At 35.9% G+C, this 14,198-nt stretch overlaps 1 protein-coding gene across 4 annotated transcripts in view; it reads left to right on the top strand.

Moving 5' to 3' along the window:
• The window catches only part of NCALD (neurocalcin delta), a 377,982-nt gene that overhangs the window by 211,696 nt on the left and 152,088 nt on the right, over positions 1 to 14,198 (top strand). For all 4 annotated transcript variants that reach the window (XM_055303513.1, XM_055303509.1, XM_055303512.1 and 1 more), the window contains one exon: positions 12,733 to 12,820. The gene's annotated coding sequence lies outside the window, so the exon portion shown is untranslated. The remainder of the gene's footprint in view (positions 1 to 12,732; positions 12,821 to 14,198) is intronic.

The following is a 14,198-nucleotide window of genomic DNA, read 5'->3' as shown; positions in this document are numbered from 1 at the left end:
CTCATAATTATGGGATGGTCAGAAGAGGAGGAGATCATAGAAGAGCCTAGAAATGGACAGATAGGTCCCAGGAAAGCTAGGATATTGTACTATCATTAAATCAAAGGGTAGAGTGGTTTTTAAAAGGGCTGAACAGAAAAATCAAGGCCATTGCTTTTAACAATGTGGAACTCATTAGGAATCTTAGAGAAAGCAGATGGAAGTCTGGTTGCAAAGGGTTAAGGAGTAAGTAAAGTAAGGAAGAAGAAAATAATCTATCTAGATCACTCTTTTAGACATTGTGATGGAGAACAGAGGAGAGATACGAGATAGTAAAGAAAAACAAAATAGAAGGCAGGTTTTCAGGTTTAGAAAGGCCAGGGTTGTCCCCCCCATACACACCTCCTCCGAGGAACCCAGAGTAGTGGCATCCTGAAGATATAAGAAGTATGATGGGATTAAGGGGTAGGGCAAGCTATGGATGATGCTGGAAGGGAGAATCAGGACATAAATGGAAGGATGAACCTTTGCATGAAGGATGCTCCCTCCTTATCCAAGTCATAAAGAAGGAGGGGGAGATAAGGATATGGAGATTCTGAGAGTAGGGGAGAGGAAGGAAGGCTTTTATTTCTTTTTGCTGTCTGAGCTATTGAGAGTACATGTTATAGAAGAGGGATTAGGGGAACAGGATGAGAAGACTCAGGCTCAAGAATATACCTTCTTTGCTAATTGCATGGGACAGATATAATGAAGAACCTAAAAGTGCATATAATTTATCCAAATGGGAAACATTTATTTTCCTCATGTTGTGTCTTCCTCCCGTTCTGGTAATCCATATCAATTCATAACATAATCAAATTGCTCACCAAGGACAGAAAGAGAATTGAACAGACTCACTCTCCTCCATTTTATTAGACCAAGAGACTGTGGCCATGAAAGGATCAGGGTCATTTATTCATGTCCCCTGTCCTAGAAGGAGACCATAGGAGCACCCAGCAGCAAAAGCCATTTTGGGAGAACATGTGGAATTCCTACTCTGTGAGCTCCTATATCCACCATGTAGATCGTGTCATGTGGTGTTAATAGCTTTGCCATGTCACACTCAGCATACCAGGGACTCAGAGACATACAGGTGAAACACACTAATCCCAATCACCCTCTACACTCTGGGAGCTGAGGTCAAAAGATGACCAAACTATTCTACTGTCAGGAGAGTGTGAAGTTGAGGAGCAAAGCAGCCTGTAACCTCTTAGCTACTTTTCCTCTCTGCTGTCAAGAAGAGGCATGCCATTTGCAGCACAAGGAGCCATTTGCAGAGCTGAGAAAGCCTGAGAAAGCTGAGAAAGAGTTATTTCGCGGGGTGGGGGGGGGGTGCTGTCTGCCTGGGGGAGCTCTTTGGGCCTCCACCTCCAGAGAAAATTAACATTTCCAGCCCATTTTCCACAGCCCTCTTTCTCTCCCTCCTCCTCACCCCCAACACAAAGGCACAAATGAAATTCCTAAAAGTAGACTATTTCTGCCTAGTTATTTTTAGTATTTGCTGTTAGTATTTATCAAGCTTTTCAGTGTTAATTTGTCCTCCCACCCATTACTCTTCCTGCCTCCACGTGCTGGGTTTGGAATGGAAGGAGCATGTACAAGAAGCAGCTGGTGATCTCATAGAAACATCCCCTAGAGAGAAGAGGCTATGGACCTTGAAAATCAGTCTCCCCCACCCCCACCTCGAAGAAAAGAAAGAAAGATCTATATTCCATTAGCGTTGGAGAACAACATAAGTATTGGTGAAAGTGAACCCATTAAAATGTGTGGGTGGTGTGTAGCCAGGTCAAGAGCCCCAGTCAAGGAGCTGGGTCAGGGAATCAACACATGCACAAAATGTCATAATGCCCACAAAAAGGATTGGAGACCAGGTAAACAAGAAGGATGCCAGAGGAAGATGATGCCAGAGAAGAGAAAAATTTAAAAATCCATGCAAAAAGTAAAGGATCTGAGGGAGCTAAAGGGTTAAAATAAGAAGGGGTGGAGTTAGGATTAAAAAGACCAGAGGAAGAAAACTCTCTATCACCATAGCACTGTGGTATGTTACAGCTTAATACTCAAACTTTGCTTGTTCCTGCCTCAACTGCCTGCCCTGTATGTGAGAGTCAGTTATGTCCAGAACAGGTACATTGCTCTGGAGAGCAATTCTCAGGGCATATTTCTAAAGAGAGGTATTGAGAAGCAAGATCTTATTAATCTGTATGGATATTGGACGCCTTGTCTGTCATCAGTGTATTCATTTCTTAGGAAGCAGAAAAGAGCTGTTTCCTTTTGCAACCTCAAAAAACTGTTTTGGCTTGATTTTTGCGGTCTTTTAACATTTTATTATCTTTTTCAGTTTCCTAGAAATTGAAAAGTATAATAAATGAAGTAAGAAATATTTAATGGGTAAGCTCAACAGTAGAATGGAAGAAACAGAGGAAAGAATCAGTAAACTTATGATAAAATAATAGAAATTACCCAATCTGAACAACAGAGAAAATAGACTGAAAATGGAGGAGAAAAAAAAGACAAGGCCTTAGCGACCCAAGGGGATATAAAAATTATGTACCATGTGTATCACCAGCATCCTGGAAGGAAAGAAAGAGGAGGGCAAGGTTAAAAAAGTATTTGGAGAAACAATTGCTGAATGTTTCCAAGTTTGGCAAACAAAACAGACCTATAGTGTCAAGAAGTGAGTTAAAACCCCAAACAAGATTAACCCCCCCCCCCGCCAAAATCCACACTAAGACACATCTCAGTCAAACTTCTGATAAGTAAGAAAAGAAAAGAAAAGAAAAGAAAAGAAAAGAAAGAAAAGAAAAGAAAAAAGAAAAAAAAAGATGTTAAAGCAGCAAGAGAGAAATGAGACCTTATCAATTAGGGGAAAACAATTAGAATGACAGTGGATTTCCCAATTTCCCACCAAAAACCATGGAGGCCAGAAGTAAGTAGCAAAAAAATTTCAAATGTTGAGAGAAAAGAATTGCTAACCCAAACAGTGAAAACACCCTTCAGAAATGAAGAGGAAATCAAGACATTTTCAGCTGAAGGAATACCTAGAAATGTGTCACAAGCAAGGTCATTTAAAAAAAAAAACAGCTAAAGGAAATAATAGAAGAGGGAACATCAGATAGAAGAAAGAATAAAACAAAGAGTGAAAATAGGGATAAATACAATAATAAGCTTTTCTTCTCTTAAATTTTCTAAATTAGATGATTAAAGCAAAAGCTATAACACTGAGATGATGTGACTTTCAATGTGCATAGAGGAAATATTTAAGACAGTTATTTTATAAATAAGGGAGAGTAAAAGGATGTAAAGGGAGGTAAGGATTCTAACTAACTGAAAATAATAGACTCTGGCAAGTTATGCATATGTAAGGGAGTATCAAGAACAACCATTAAAAAGCTATACAAAGAGATAAATTTTAAAAACTACAGATAAATAAAAATGGAATTCTAAAAAATGTTCAAGTATCCACAGTAAGGCTGGAAAATGAAAATGAGGAAAGAGAAAATAAAAAACATAGGAAACAAAAAATAAAACGTGAGACTATAATCCAAGCATATCAGTAATTACATTAAGTGTAAATGGCCTAAGTATATGAATTATAAGACAGAGATTGACATGATAGATTTTTAAAGAAATGACCCAAATAGGGGCACCTGGCTGACTTAATTGGTAAGATGTGCAACTCTTGATCTCAGGGTTGTGAGTTCAAGCTCCACATTGGGTGTACAGTTTACTTTAAAAAATGACCCAACTATATGCTGTCTACAAGAAACTATCATCAAATACAACAATATAGGAGGGTGAAAGTAAAAAGATAGAAAAAGATATATCATGCAAACATTAATTAGAAGAAAGCAGCCATAGCTATATTAAGATCAGATAAAGACTTCTGAGCAAAGAAAGTGATCAAGGACATTACATAATGGTAAAACAGTCAATCCACCGAAAAGACATAGCAAACATAATATTTTGCATTCAAATCCTAAATATGCACCAAACAATGGAGCAAAATATGTGAAACAAACACTGATAAATCTGAAGTAATTAACAAGTCCATAGTTAGAAATCTCAACACACTTCTTTTAACAATTCATATAATAACTAGACAGAAAACCAGCAAGTACAGAGAACACAGCAACACTATAAGTCAACCAGATCTAATTTACATTTATAGACTCCACCCAGCAACAGCAGAAAAGACATTCTTTTCAAGCACCACAAAACATATGCCAGGATAGGCCATAAGCCATAAAACAAACTTCAACAAATTTAAAAGAATAAAAATCATACAGAGTGTATTCACTTACTGCAGTGGAATCAAATTAGAAATCAATAATGGAAGAATGATAGGAAAATCTCTAAACATTTGGAACTGAAATAGCAAACTTCTAAAAACATCTGTGGGTCAAAGAAGAATTACAAGGGAATTTTTAAAGGTACATTGAAGCAAATGAAAATGAAAATACAACGTATCAAAATTTGTAAGGCTCAGGTAAAGGAGTTTGAAAGGGAATCTTAGAGCATTAAATATGTCAGGAAAGAGGAAAAATCTCGTTAATAATCAAAATTCCTATCTCCAGAAACTAATTAAAAAAAAAAAAAAACTTGTCAAAAAGAGCAAATGAACCCAAAGCAAGCATAGGGAAGTAATAATAAAGAGCAGAGCTCAATAAAATTGAAAAAAGAAAACTAGTAGAGAGAATAGATTAAACCCAAAACCAATTCTTTGAAAAGATCAACAAAATTGATAAGCCTCCAACACTGAGAGGAGACACAAATTACCCGATATCTGGAATCAAAAAGACTTATCATCACTACAGACCTGTAGATATCAAAAGAATAATAAAGGAAAACTTCAAACAACTCTATACATATAAATTTCATGATTTATATGAAATGGATCAGTTTTCCAAAAAGTACAACTACCACAACTCATATAATTAAAGATAGATAATTTGAATAGCCTTATAACTAAGAAAATTTAATTAGTAATTTAGAAACTTCCAAAACAGAAAACTCCAGACCCTATGGGTTTCATTGGAAAATTCTATCAAATATTTAGAGAAGAATTACATCAATCCTATAGATCTCTTCCAGATAATAGAAGAGGAACACTTACCAATTAATTTTATGAAGCTGCTCTGATATCAAAAGTAGAAAAAGACAGTACATCACAGGAAAACTAGAGACCAATGGCTCTCATGAAGATAAATGCAAAATTCCTTAACAAAATAATAAAAAAATAGATCCAGCAAAATATACAAGTAATTATAAACCCTGACCAGGTGGAATTTATTTTAGGGATGCAAGAAGCATTTAATATTTGAAAATCAATCAGTATAATTCACCACATAAACAGTCTAAAGAAAAAATCATAGTCATGCTAATTGAAGCAGAAAAAATTATTCAACAAAATTCAGTAATTCATGATTTAAAAGGAAAAGTAAACTCTCAGAAAATAGAAATAGGGGGAACTTCCTAAAATTGTTTTAAGAATATCTATCAAACACCTACAGATAACAGCATACTTGATAGTGAAAGACTGAATCCTTTCCCCATAATATCAGGAGCAAGACAAGGATGTCTTTTCTATTACTCCTATTCAACATATTACTGGGACTTCTACACATACAATAAAGTAAGAAGAGAAAATAAAACCATACAGATCAGAAAAGAAGAAATAAAATTGCTTATATTTGCAAATGGCATGAAAAACATCCAATGGAATCTACAAAAAACTAGAATAAGTGAGTTCAGCTAAGTTGCAGGATATAAAATAAACATAAAAAAGGCAATTGTATTTCTATTTCCTAACAATGTATACATGGGTATTGAAATTAAATATACAATATCATTTATAATAGCTCAAGAACATATAAAATACTTATGAATAAATCTAATATAAAACATATAGGATTTGTATGCTGAAAACTACAAAATACTGATGAAAGAAATCAAAGAACCATACTATGTTCATAGATTGGAAGATTCAACATAGTAGAGATGTAAATTGTCTCCAAGTTGATATTTAGGTTTTAATGAAATTCTTTTAAAGGTTCAGAAAAGAAAAAAAATTCCAGAAAGGATTTTTGTAGATATAGATAAGATTACTCTAAAAATATATATGAAAAGGAGACATATAGATGGCCAGCAGACATGAAAAGATGCTGAACGTCACTCATCATCAGGGAAATGCAAATCAAAACTACGATGAGTATCACCTCACACCTGTCAAAAATGGCTAAAAATCAAAAACACAAGAAACAAGTGTGAGCAAGGATGTGGAGAAAAAGGAACTCTCACGCATTGTTGTTGGAAATACAAACTGGTACAGTCACTGTGGAAAACAGCATGGAGGTTCCTTAAAAAGTTAAAAATAGAACTACCCTCTGATCCTATAATCACACTACTGGATATTTACTCAAAGAATATGAAAACACTAATTTGAAAGGATATACCAAAAAAATGGACTGTTAAGTATAGAGAACAAACAGATGGTTACCAGAAGGAAGATGGGGGGGTGGGGGAATGGGTGAGATACATAATGGGGATTAAAGAGTCCACTTATCATTGAGCACTGAGTAATGTATAAAATGATTGAATTACTGTATTGTATACCTGAAACTAATATAATACTCTATGTTAACTATATTGGATTTAAAATTTTAAAACTTCATAAAAATGAAAAAATAATTAAAAATAAAAATTTATATGGAAAGGGGAAGGAACTAGAATATCTAAAACAATTTTGAAAAGGATAAAATGGGAGGAATCACTCTATTTGATTTCAAGACTTATTATTTAGCTACAATAAGCAAGACTGTAGAAATAGCAGAAGGATGGACACAGATCAATGAAACAGAATAGTGAACCTGGAAATATCCACATATAAATAAAGTCTACTGATTTTTGACAAGTATGTAAAAGCAATTCAATGGGGGTATGATACTTTTTTTTTTTCCAGCAATAGTACTGGAGCAATTGGATAACCTCAACCTAAAAACCCCACAACTTAACTCAAAATGGATCATAGATTTAAATATAAAACATTAAACTATAAAACGTTTAGAAGAAATCATTGAAGAAAATATCCAGGACTTGTGTGTTTGAAGAGCCCTTAAACATGACACCAAAGGCATGATCCCTAAAAGAAACATTAAATTGAAATTCATCCAAATTAAAAATGCCTGCTCTTATGAAGGACTTTGTTAAGAAAATGAAAAGACTAGCTATAGACTGAGAAAAAAAAAATGCTTACAAAACATGTATCTGACAAAGGACTAATACCTACACTATATAAAGAACTCAAAACTTGACGTTAAAAAAGAAACAGTTCTGGGATGCCTGGGTGACTCAGCAGTTGAGCGTCTGCCTTTGGCTCAGGGCATGATCCCGATCCCAGAGTCCCAGGATCGAGTCCCACATCGGGCTTCCTGCATGGAGCCTGCTTCTCCCTCTGCCTGTGTCTCTGCCTCTCTCTGTGTGTGTCTCTCATGAATAGATAAATAAAATCTTAAAAGAAAAAGAAAAAGAAACAGTTCTATTAGAGAATGGGCAAAAGATAGAGGCATTTAACTGAAGGGGATATATAGATGGCAGATAAGCACATGAAGGGTATTCAACATTACTAGCTGCTAGGGAAATGCAAATGAAGACCATAGTAAGATATCACTACACATCCATAAGAACAGCCTCAAATAAAGAGTGATAATGCCAAATATTGGCAAAGATGTGGCAAAACTGAATCTCTCATACATTGCTGATAGTTAAAATGGTACAACCATTCTGGAAAATAGCTTGGTAGTTTCTTAAAAACTAAATATAAACTGAATCATCTGACCCAGAAATCACTATCCTGGGCATTTATCCCAGAGAAATAACTTAAATCCACACAAAAACCTATAGACAGCTTTTTCTAACAGCTTTATTTGCAATAAGCCAAACAAAACCCCAAAGCAACCAAAGTGCCCTACAATAGGTGAGTGATTAAATAAACCATAGTACATCCAAACCATGAGATACTATTCAGCCATAAAAGGAAGCAAACTATTGATACAGGCAACAACGTGGGTGCAAGCGATGCCTCGGATCTCAAGGGCATTATGCTGAGTTAAAAAAAAGAAAGAAAACAATATCAAAAGATCACATATTATATGACCTTTAAATATCAAAAGGTCACATATCAAAAGGTCACATATATAATATGATTGTACTTATTAACATTCTAGAAATAACAAAATTATTAAGATGGAGAACAAATTAGTGGTTTCCAGGGATAAGGGATGGAAGCAGAGGGGATGTGTATGACTATAAAATGATGGTAGGATGGAGGTCTATGTGGTGATAAATAGTACTGTGTCTTGACTGCAGTGCTGGTTACATAAATCTTCACATGTGACAAAACCATATGAAACTGTAAAAAATGTATCACATGTGGGCTTAGCCAAACAAAAATATTTGTTTGTATTTGCCATTCTTGGATCTTATTTCTTTTAAAAAAAAGTCACTTTCTATATGTCATTACCTCTATACTTGCTTTTTTTTTCGTTCATTATGCTGTTAAGGTTCACCCAAGTTGTTGCCTGGAGCTCAGATTTATTGATTTTCCTTGTTGTCTAATATTTAATTATATGTATATTACTCAGTTTATTTAATTGCTTACTGGTTGATGAACAGTTGTGTTAAATACAGCTTTTTTGTTGTTTTTAAGAAAGCCATTATAAACATTTTGTGCAATCTACAAGAAATTCTCTAGGGACTATAGGTTAAGAGTGGGTTTACTCAGAGGGCATGCAAACATTTGGCTTTGTGAGTTAAGGTTAAATTGCTTGCAAGTGCTTCTATCAACTTCTACTCCTACGATCAGTTTAATTTGCATTTTCCTGATTACAAATGAGTTTGCTCATCTTTTTATATGTACATTTACCACTTTTGTTTTTCTCCTCTGTGACAATGTGTCAGATTTGTTGCTCATTTTTTTTATTGTGTTGTCTTTTTCTTTCTGACTTGTAACATATCTTTATAAAAGCTAAATATGGGTCTTTTGTTGAGTTTACTTGTTGCAAACTTGTCTCAGATGTTGGCATATCTTCTGCTTTATTATACTTTTTAATAAAAGTCTTCATATTATAATAGGGCAATTTTATCAGTCTTTCCTTCTGCAATTAGCACTTCTGTGCCTTAAGAACTCCTTTCCCATTTGGAGATTCAAAAGATGTTCTCTGATGTTTTCTTCTACAAGTTTTAACATTTTGCTTTTCACAATTAAGTCTTTAAACCCCCTGGAATTGATCTTTGGGTATGGCTCCTCCTTGACTTTCTGGCTCGGTGAAATATTCCAACCTTTGTGAGAGCTCTGTTGTCTTTAAATTCCAACTTCCCGGCCTTGACTGGTACGGATGCTTGCTCTGTCTCTTCAAATTGTGATTTTTTTTTTTTCCTTTTGGTGTGCCTTGTAATTTTTTCCTGATAGCCAGACATGATGTACCAGGTGATAAGAGCTGCTATAAATAGATCTTTAGTACTGTTGGTGGTGAGGTTTTCAGGGAGAGAAGGTGCATCCTATGATTAGGTCTTTTAGTGAGACTGTGCCTTTGGACTGTGACCTTCACCATGTTCTAGGTTTTTTCTCCCCCTTTTCTAATGATGGTGAGAGTGGGCTGCACTTGAGTTTTTCCCTTCTCTTACAGTGGAAGGCTGGAGGAGACTGGATCCAGTATTTCCCTTCCCCAGGTCACTAAGGTTCTCATAACACTCCAGCAGGCTGTAGTTAACTAGTTTACCCTGAGGGCAGGCCTTGTTAACCCGAATGCTCTGTTATATTTCAAAATGGTTCCTTTTCCCCTTTGCATTCTAGAAGCTGGAGAGGATTTTTCTCTGATACTTACTGTGAGAATCTGATAGATGTCCTGTATAGAAATCTCAGAGTAATGTGAAGACCCCTCTTTCCCTGGGTCCCCCTAAACTTTAATTGTCCTCACAGAGATTCCAGCAATTCATAAATTACAATTCAGGTTTTTCTACTCTCACACTGCTTCCTATGGCAGTTTCTGCAGGTAAGTCCCTGCTCAGGGAAGCCAAGACTCCCTGTATTCCCCTGTTCCTCTTTCCAATCTTGGGGGCAGTGGTTTGCCCTGTGTCCTTCCCTCTTCTACAGATCCAAGAAGAGTTATTGAATTCTATTTGTTGTTAGGACAGAGTGGTGATTTCCAGGCTCCTTCCAAATGTGGAACCAGGCACCGAAAGTCCTCTTTTGTCTTTTATTTTTTTTAAATATTTTATTTATTTATTCATGAGAGACACACAGAGAGAGTCAGAGACACAGGCAGAGGGAGAAACAGGCTCCAAGCAGGGAGCCGGACATGGGACTCAATCCCAGGTCTCCAGGATCAGGCCCTGGGCTGAAGGCGGCGCTAAACCGCTGAGCCACCGGGGCTGCCCCTCTTTTGTCTTTTAAAACCTGAGTGAATGAGAAGGTCCAGGAAGAAGAAACTTCAACCATGGTAAGATTTGGGAAGATGGCCAATTCTCCGTTAGGCAGCTTTGAAAGAAATTTTGGTCAAATGATGGTTTCCTTTACTGTAGCCGAGGCATTCTTGCCTTAGCAGTTCTGCAAGTGCTTGAGGGTCACATGTTAAAAAGCTAAAGAAACAAAAACAAAAGCAATGAATCTCTTCTCACCGATTTTAACCATGACTCAGATCATTTAAATAAGTTGAGAAAGAAAGCATACATTTAAAATGCCTGTTTGGTATTCAGGGTATGCAGATTCTGCTGTTGGAGAGGCGCTGCAGTTTATTGGAAATATCACTGGACAAGGAGTCAAGAGACCCAGAATTAAGCCTTGATCTGTCATTATGTGGTTGCAAAACCTCCTTGTATCCAAAGTATATTCGGCTTCAAGTAACAAGAATCCTTCTACAGTAGCTTAGCCAAATAGAGGGTTTTTTTAGTTTTTTTTTTTTTCTCCCTCATGTAACAGCCTGGGGGCGGGCAAACCAGGCCCAGTGCAATGGCTCCCCTTTTTTAGTTTTGTCTTCACAGCATGTGGCTTTTGTCTTCATGCTTGTCACTTCATGAGTGCAAAATATCTTTATCTCTGGCTTTGTATCAATGTCTCAGGCTCGAAGAAGAGGAAGGGCAAAGATCAAAAAGCGAGTGAACTCTTTGAAAGAGCTTTTCTGGAAGCTCTACCTAGTTACATGGCCAGGGCTCAAACCATGCCATCTGCCCATCCTTAGCTGTAGTTCTTACAGGGCAAATTGAACCAAATCAAGGTCTGTAAGGAAAAACAGCAGACTGGGAATTGGAAAGGTAACCAGCAGTGTCTGCCCCACTGTCTAAGCTTCTATTGGGAATGCTTGCCCCCTCCCCCCCACCCTGCTACAGAGTTGTGTTTGGATGTCAAAATGGAAGATCAAATGCAAGAGCACTTCATATACTTTAGAGTGTATGTACTTCATAAATGCAGTGGAAATATTCTGACCTATTTTCTTAGAGAGCAAACCCAACATTGACAGAAAGTTCCAATTGAATGTAAAGATTTGGGTCCTCAATATGTCTTGAACCTCAGCTCATTCTCCTGTTGACATCTCTAGATAACTCAAGAGCTTGTGTTTTCATGGATGCACATCCTCAAATACCTATCTTCAGATTATTGTCAGACACTGTGGTGGACATTTGTTGATTTCCTCCACAATCATCTCTTTTCCTTTCCTTTCAGTATCCTGAATGACTTTCCATGTGATTTTTCTCTGGAACCATCCTACTCTCACCTCCAGGGATAAGCGTTGATTGGTTTAAAGCCATTCAGCTAAGTAGAGTGGCTAATTCAATGATGGGCAATCAGAACTTGGGACTGCCAGAGTGCTAACAGTATCTTTTTGCAAGATACATACATAGTCTTGAACTGCTACAGCTAGTATTTTTTTTTGCACCAAAGGGAGGCAGCCCGAAGTCGAAATCAATCTTCAGAGAATACCTGTGCCAAGGGAATTGCAGAGAATCAAATGATATAGTGAACCTCTGTTTTCCAAAACCAGCCCTACATCTGGACATTTTTTCTCCAGCTCAATGAACCAAAATATTTCCTTGTTTTGTTATTACTTGAATAAATGAGTTTGAGTTAGGGTTTCTGTTATTCACAGCCAAAAGATTCCTGAATGATAGTTTCCATATATGCTCCAGGAAAAAATATATACGTTACTTTAAATAATATATTACTTATATATGTATATATTTTAAAATAATATATTACTAATATAGTATATATTTATGTATATATACACATATATGTATATTATATATATAATATATATCCATACATATATATTAGTATATATATGAGTTTATTCTGAAGTTTGTAGCCCTTCCAGGATTAAGGCCATAAGGTCTGAATGTTTTTAAGAAGGCCTGTTTCTCTCTGTAATAAATGCCCTGAACAGCATCTATGTAAAGGATTTTAAACTGTGAAATGTTAGGACCCAAGTCCCATACTTTTTGGGGACTGTACTTATCACCCCTGTGGTATAAGACTCACCCTGGGTATTTTGAACCAAAGACCAATTAGGCTGAGATATTTCAGTGTTCTTGTAGGTGTGTTTCCTGTTTCCTGTTTGCAAAGGCAACTACAGAAGAAATAAAAGTAACGGCTTTACCTAAACTGCTTACTGAGCTGTCAAATGTTCAAGTAAAATATTCATTAATTATGAGTGATCTCAGTTGCAGGGCCGTAGAGTTGCTGGTGATTAAAATCTGTCGTGATACCGTGGAAGGCTCTGTGATCCCAGGTGCTGCCTGACTGAATATTGTGAGTTCCTTTTTTAACCTCTCGAATGTCTGGTTAAATTGTGATTATTATTAAGTTATGATTCAGAATGCAAAAACATTGCATCCTGTTGGGTAATTGTGTGTTTATATGTTTGCTATCTGGTAAATAAAAAATGTGAGTTTATTAATCTGCCATTTATCTCTGTCACAATGTATACATTTCTACTTTAACTCTTGATGAATTTGTATGTTAGTGACAAGAACACTATGTACCCCTTCTCATTTTTTAAAAAATCTATTCTCTTCCAGTGACTCTGATTAAATGGAAACTTTATTTAAGTGTAAGAAATTTAGTTAAAAAATAATAATAAACAGGGAACATGATCATGAAGTAAAACACTGATTTTCTTCCTGGAAAAAAAAGCAATATATATGTGCCCTTCTATACTTTCTAAATCTACTCTTTTGGTATGGAAAATTGAAGAGGATATTGTGCAGCAAGTAAATGGGATGTTTTTTTTAATTCAGAAACAATTCTTTTGAAATTCTATTATGGTACAATTAGGGCAGCAACATGCACAATAGTGTATTTCCTGTTAAGATAGGAACATTATTACTTTCCTAATTTGTTGATGTGGGTCTCGAAAGCCATCTCATTGAACATTTAGGAAATTGGCTTTTCAGGAAGCAAAATCTACTGGTATATGAAGTTCTTGGAAATTTTTCAAGATATGCTATTAGCCAGATGAGAGCCAGACAAGATTTATAGGGAAGGTAATAATATGGCTTAGGCCCTGGTAATACTTTTTCATGGCTGTTTATAAACAAGATATGAATATTATTCTAATATTTACTTGACCAGATAGTTTTAAATGAAGAACAAATAGCAAAAATAAAATAAATGTGGGTTAGAACAAAACTTTATTTTGTATTTTCCTGATGTCTCAGGGAAGGGAAATAAGTTGATATCAAATGAAATTTAAGTGTATTTAGCCCTTTCTCATCCTACTTTCTTTATCCCATTAAGTCTCTGTGGTTTAGGTATTAGATGAACAACATGGCTTATCTGGCTGTACCAAGAAAGTGAAAGTGAAAAGTCTGTATTCCGAACCTGATAGGCCAGTCCTTTTTTTTTTTTTTTTTTTTTGGCCAGTCCTTTTAATGAGATACATAGGATAGTAATAAAATAGAGATCATGATAAGCAAACTTTAATTTTTTTTCATATCATTGAAAACTAAGCCTCAACCCTAATGCATTTCTCCTAGAGGCCAAGGCAGTCTGAAAGGCTCTTTCTTCTTGTGATAGTCTGGTTGAAGTACTTATGATTATCACAACCATAAATATGATAGTAGCCATTGCATTAGTTCCTCAGATCTTTCTGACATCAAACTAAATAAGAAAATGTGTGTTCTTGCTC

Source organism: Nyctereutes procyonoides, unplaced genomic scaffold (assembly GCF_905146905.1).
Source record: "Nyctereutes procyonoides isolate TBG_1078 unplaced genomic scaffold, NYPRO_anot_genome, whole genome shotgun sequence".
NCBI classification, from domain to species: Eukaryota; Metazoa; Chordata; class Mammalia; order Carnivora; family Canidae; genus Nyctereutes; species Nyctereutes procyonoides.
Note: the sequence above shows the minus strand (reverse complement) of the source record. Positions and strands in the feature narration are given on the sequence as shown.